Source organism: Drosophila erecta, unplaced genomic scaffold, assembly GCF_003286155.1.
Source record: "Drosophila erecta strain 14021-0224.00,06,07 unplaced genomic scaffold, DereRS2 tig00000219-arrow-pilon, whole genome shotgun sequence".
NCBI lineage: Eukaryota > Metazoa > Arthropoda > Insecta > Diptera > Drosophilidae > Drosophila > Drosophila erecta.
In genome coordinates this window covers 2,067,411-2,073,410 of record NW_020825213.1, presented here as the reverse complement: position 1 = coordinate 2,073,410, position 6,000 = coordinate 2,067,411, and positions in this window count along the sequence as shown.

Sequence of the window (6,000 nt, the reverse complement as noted above, 5' to 3'; positions counted from 1 at the left end):
AACGAAGGAAAACTTTAAAATAGCGCGAATTTCGGCGTTAGTGAACTCCATGTTTACACGTCTATAACTGTTGAACGCAATATCCAAACTAATCATGCATAGCGTCGTTTTGTAGGTTATGTCCAGACCTTTCAAATTATGTATAGTATTTCCAGATACGAGCGTAGCGCTTTGTACATAGCCGCGAAATTCAAAAGAAGCGGAAGGGAGATATTTGCCAAACTAATATATCAGAAACATCATTGCTTACCAGATTAATTAACTTAAGCATTGAAACATTTATCAAAAAGTTACCACCTAGTATTTATTAACGAAGTTTTAACTGTAATATACCAGATTTAAGATCACTAATCAATTTGTTACAAGAAAAATTGTCCCTCCAGTTCACTGTGCCATTAATGTCGTTGAGTAATATCAGCCCGTCGTCTATTTCTTCTATTGCAGGGATGTGTTCTGCATTGGCGAACTCACACCTTGATTGCTTTCCATTTAAAAGTTCGAGTAGAGGTCTTTACTTAAATTACTAATGAATTTATCTTTACTTATTTTTAAACTATTGGAACTTTTGCAGAAGGCATTAATTCCATACATTTCGTCTTTAAATTTAAAAATTTCTTTAGTTGGTAAATTAATGATATTATTGTTTTTTTTTTTTACCTGTCTTATTTGATAATTTAAGAAATTAGTTGGTTTTAAAATTGGGATTTTGATAACATACAAAATTGTAGTTCCGTTATGCAAAACGGAAACGTCTGAGAGTTTTAACATTTCTTCGACCGTTAAGGCAGAAGTCGGCATATTATTGATTTTGAGTAGGCTGTCGATCTCTTTCAACTCGAACTCGTTTAGCAGGAATGTGTTCATAACACCCAGCCTTGCCCATTGAATGGCAAATTTAATGTTGACTATCTCTTTTTTTACGAGCCTAATCTGGTTCTGTAGCCTTATGGCCAACTCATCCTTTAAGGTAGAATCTTTTCTGATTGAGTTTTGTATTTTCGTGGTCACGTCAGTTAGTAGGTTCATTCTATTTTCTAGCTGTCTATTGATTATTACCTGTCTATTGTTGTTATCGGTCAAGTCGTTTATCCCGTCGGTCAGAGCTACAAGGTCATCGTGATCCGGGCTACCGGCAACATACTTCCAGGCCGTCCCTATAAGATTTATCGATCTAGTTTTCCTTGTCTTTGCCAGGATCACAGTGTCGAGCAAGTTCTTCGTCTGTGTCAGTTCGTAGTTCAGTAAGTGATATGACTTGTCATCGTTGAAGTCCTGATCGATGTAGTCTGTTAGTTTTCCCATGGTCAGTTGTACGTGGTCCAAGTCAATGATATGGACAATTCTCGTTGTTCCTATCTGTATCTGTCCTATCCCGTTGTAAATCGTCACAGTCTGTGCGTCGGTGTAGTTAGTTATTTCAATGAGTCCGTTTGTCAATGCGACCACAGTAAGTATCCTGAAAGTTAGTGACTTTGTTAGTATTGTAGTATTCCTATCTTGCTTAACTACTTCTTTCCTAAATCTGTTTGATAGCTTAGATCCTAATCTTGTATTAACCCTAACGAAAATTTCTTGGCCCTTGATGTAGGTCTTTATGGGCTTTCTTGTCCGGTTGTAATTTTTAATGTCAGTTTCCTGTTTCTTTCTAAGACGGTCTACATTGTCCAGTCTAGCTTGTTCGTACTGTTCCGGTGACGCGGTAGTTACCCTACCGAAGAACACCTCTAGGGGTCGTTTCTTTGTGACCGAATGGACAATGAAGTTGTATTCATAGATAGCTCTATCGAGAAGTTCTTCGAAGCTTCTATGTGTTCCATCTCCTTTCAAACATCTCATTATTTCGGAGAGTGTGGAGTGAAATCTTTCTATCTGTCCGTTTACCGTACTCTTGTACGGAGGTGCTTTATAGAGCTCAATGCCCAGCTGGTCTGTCAACATGAATTTGATAGAAGCTGAGTTGAGGGACTTTTCGTTGTCCATTACTATTAGTTTGGGCACTCCATAATAGAATACGATATCTCTTAAGGGTTTTCTAATGTCCTCTACAGCTTTCGATTTAATGACTCTTCCCAGAGCCAGCTTGGAGAATTTGTCGATTGCTGTGAGAACCAGATATCGTTCTGTCGAGTAGATGTCGACATGAATAATTTGTCCGGGGTATTCTGGCAAGGGAGTTTCTCTGATTTCCGAATGTGTGGGGTGTCTGTCATATTTAGAGGTCTTACACACCAAACACTGACTCACGATAGCTGAAACTTTTTTCCTCATTTTAGGAAAATACACTCTTTCAGACAGCTGAGCTTTATTTTCCAAAGCGCCTCTGTGTGCTCTGTTGTGTGTCCTAAGTATTTCTTCCTCCTGTTCGGCTTCGGTAACAAGATCTTTGACCTCAGTCTGAGTGAATCTAATCTTGAAACCCTTAAAGTGGATGGGGTAGATGATTTGTATTTTACCCATTACATCCTTGGATGTGAAAATTCCGTTAATCACGGATGGGTTAAGATATTTCTTCAAATCTGACAAGAGGCTATCAGGTGTGAACAATTTACGATCCACTAAATGCCTATGGAATATCGGGAATGGAATGCTAAATGAGTAATTCTCTGACTCAGATTTCCTGAAGAAAATGCTAGGTATCAACCCATGGCTCGAACTGTCAGAGCTGTGCATTGTTGAGGTTACCGAGTTTATTTGCGCGGCTGTCGGTCCTCTGGACAGATCGTCGGCCACAGCGTTTTCTTTGCCTGGTTTATAAAGAATTTCATAGTCGTATTCCTCGAGGTATGACTTCCATCTTTTGATCCTCGCGTTTCCATTCCAGCTGCTGAGGGAATGGGTCAGAGGCTGATGGTCGGTAAAAATTTTCACCTTTGCTTTACCGTAAAGGTAAATTTTGAGCTTTTTTAGAGCCCAGATAATGGCTAGCATTTCTTTCTCATTTGTGGCGTAGTTTTCCTCTGCCTTCGAGAGTGTTCTCGATAAGAATGAAATGGGTCTGTTTTCTTGTGAAAGAACAGCACCCACTGCGAAATTGGAAGCGTCCGTTGTTGGGTGAAATTCTTTTTTAAAATCTGGGTAGTGGAGTATCACGTCTGGGGAAATCAAACTGCTCTTCAATTTCTTAAAGGCTTCCATTGCTTCGTTATTAAGGGAGACGGATTTCTTTGACGATAATGTCTTGGAAATTCGTCCATCCTCCCCTCTCAAAAGCGAGCTAAGTGGTTTTGCCAACTTAGCGTAGTTGGGAATAAATCTACTGTAATATCCGGATAATCCCAAAAATGATCTCAGTTCTTTGAATGTTTTTAGAATTGGGAAGTCTGAAATTGCCTGTACTTTGATTGGATTGGTTTCTATGCCCTTGTCGGACACGACGAATCCCAGGAATTCTACCTTCCTCTTCATAAACTCGCATTTGTCCAACTGACATTTCATGTTGGCTTGTTGCAAGGTCTTGAAAATTATGTCCAGGTTTTTGTAATAGGTTTCATCATCTTTGCTAAAGATAATGATATCGTCCATAGAGATGAAACATATTTTGCCAATATGCTCATGAAGGATATCGTCGAGTGCGCGTTGGAATATTGATGGTGCGTTTTTCAGACCGAATGGGAGTCGAGTGAACTCGTATTTTCCAATATTTATGGAGAAGGCGGTCTTTTCGACATCGGAGTCTTTTAGTGGGATCTGGTGAAACCCACTTTTAAGGTCGAGCACCGAGAAAACTTTGTTGACACCAAGTTGGGCTAAAATCAATCACGATTACTTCGAATACACAGGTGTATCCGATGTGGTTCGAATTGCTGCCTTTATATTTATTGTGAAGGTCAGTTTTTTGTTTGGGTCTGCGAAGAGACCTGGATAATTATTAATTACCCGATTCAGTTTTTCTTTTTGTTCTTGTCCCAAGTGATCTATTCTGGGGCTGATTGTATTAACAGCCTCGAACCTTCGTTCGTTCCTCTTCCCATTTCCCAGTGTCATGGTCAAATTTCTTAAATCTATCTGTGCTCCCATTTCTTGCCGAGAATTGTGTCGAATGTCGTAAGAGATGTTAATAGGAAAAATTGTATTTCCCAGTCAAAAAGGTCTGCTCTCTTGTAGTGTGTTATTTTTATATCGCCACCCGGAGTGGCAGCTATGAAAGGCTTGTTATTTGGTATTGCATTCGACACCAGTTTGGGCTGAATATAATTTTTGTTGGAGCCCGTGTCGATCAACACCTTTAGAACCTTTCCACTCCTCACTCTACATTCGAAGTATGGCAGTGAGGAGTCTTCTAATCTAAAAAATGCAACACTTGTTGTTGTTGCTCATCGTCATTTAAGTAGTCCGTCAGTTCGTTGCAATATTCGTCCATAGTGCTATTTATGTCGTTCTGGGTTTCATATTCTTGCATCGACCGTTGATATTCTGTAATGCTTGAACTGGGCCCAGCTATTTTGACACTTGGCTGTCCCATGCCCATTGTTTGGATATTATAATTTCTTTGTCTTTTGTTTATGTCTCTAATCTGACCGCTCGGTCGTTTGCCGGCGTCAAAATGTGGTCTGTTCATATAATTGACATTTCTCGTCTGTATACTGCGGTCCACGTCCATTGGTTATGGTCTTGGTTGCGGTTTGGTCGCGGAAGGACGAGGTGGGGCATTATATTGTTGCCATTGTTGTTGATAATTTTGTCGGGGTGCGGCGAACGGTGCATTACCGAAATTGAGCATTTGTTGCCTTGGGCAGCGAATGGCTGGCCTAAGTGTTGTGGTGGTCCCCTCATGAGGTTTCGTGGAGGGACCGGTGGAGGCTGTCGATGGCCAATGGCATTCGACGGCTGAAAATTGCGGGGTGCCGTTATGGGTTTTTCGTTTACCCTGAAGCTCGACTGTTGCCCCTTATTTGCCGCATGGTTTGATCTGTATGTTTGGTTTTCAAGTTTTAAGCAATAATGCAAAGCTGAAGGGAGATCGGCTGGCTCCTTTATAGGCAAGAGGCGAGGTAAGTCTCCTCGAAGGCCTCTAATAAAAGTGTCCAGAGCTTTATCTCTGTACATTTTAGTAATGAAATGCTCGGATTCTCGGGTCATTTGCATGCAGCTAAGCTTATTTAAAATAAGCGAGAGATTTTTATAAACGTCTTGGTGGAAGTCTTCCACCGACTGTTGGCGACCTTGGACCAAAGTTGACATTTGGTATTCTAGTGTAGTTATGTCTCGTTTGTCTGCGTAATGCAGAGTGAGACATCTTAACATGGCATTCCAATCCAGCGGAATGCTGTAGGACTCGAATGCCACGTCGGCACTTCCGACAATTTTATTTCTTATGGTATGAAGTATACCATAATATTTTGGAGTACCCACAAATGGGGTATAAGTTTCCATGATTCTATCAACGCTCTTTTTCCAAGAGCCGAATTCAGCTGGGTCCCCAGAGAATTCCCTGATCGATTTTACGATATCAGGTACCCTGTCAAAGTCCCCTAAATTGTTTCTGTATTCAGGCTCGACGACCTGATCTCTCACGTCAGTAAAGTCAAGTGTGTTCATTTGTTTTATCAGTCCAGGTAAAATTTGGGCTACCGTTTGGCCAATTAACCCTGTCAACTGTTCAACATTCATATCTACGCGCTGCCGTTCAGGCAGGTCGGGTCTTTCTACGGGTACCGGTCTCTGTTTTGAACTGAGAACCGGTGGTCTTATTAGATTATTGGGGTTTGCCATGTTGGCTTTTAACTCGGACAACACTTATACAAAACGAACTTAAGCAAAACAAAAAGGCACGAGTGTTATGATCTTGGCAATTTAAATCATTCGAACTGTTCGAGCTTGAATTATATATTTCACAACCGTAAGTAAATTAAAAGGGAAATTTAAAAATTAAATGTACTGTCGAAACTGATCTGGGGTCGATGAAATGTTAAAGTACAAGTGTATTACATTTTTAAATCTTAAAATAAATTTTATAAAAAAAAATATTTCTTTCTTGTCTTACAATAAAATTGCTGTGGT